Below are 202 nucleotides of genomic sequence, written 5' to 3' on the forward strand. Positions count from 1 at the left end.
CTTTATATTAGGGTTTATGTGGGTTTATTGATATTTTAGTCTGCTTTATGTATTTATTTATATTTTTATATATTCTTTATAAACCAACCGAAACCTTTCTTTCTCTTTCTTTTTTTTATTTTTTTATTTCTTTCTTTTTTTACATTTCTATTTATTTCTTTTCTTTTTTCTTCTTTTTCTTTTTCTTTTTCTTTAAATATCC

The sequence above is a fragment of the Eimeria mitis genome, genomic scaffold (assembly GCF_000499745.2).
Source record: "Eimeria mitis Houghton genomic scaffold, Emh_scaff974, whole genome shotgun sequence".
Lineage (NCBI taxonomy): Eukaryota > Apicomplexa > Conoidasida > Eucoccidiorida > Eimeriidae > Eimeria > Eimeria mitis.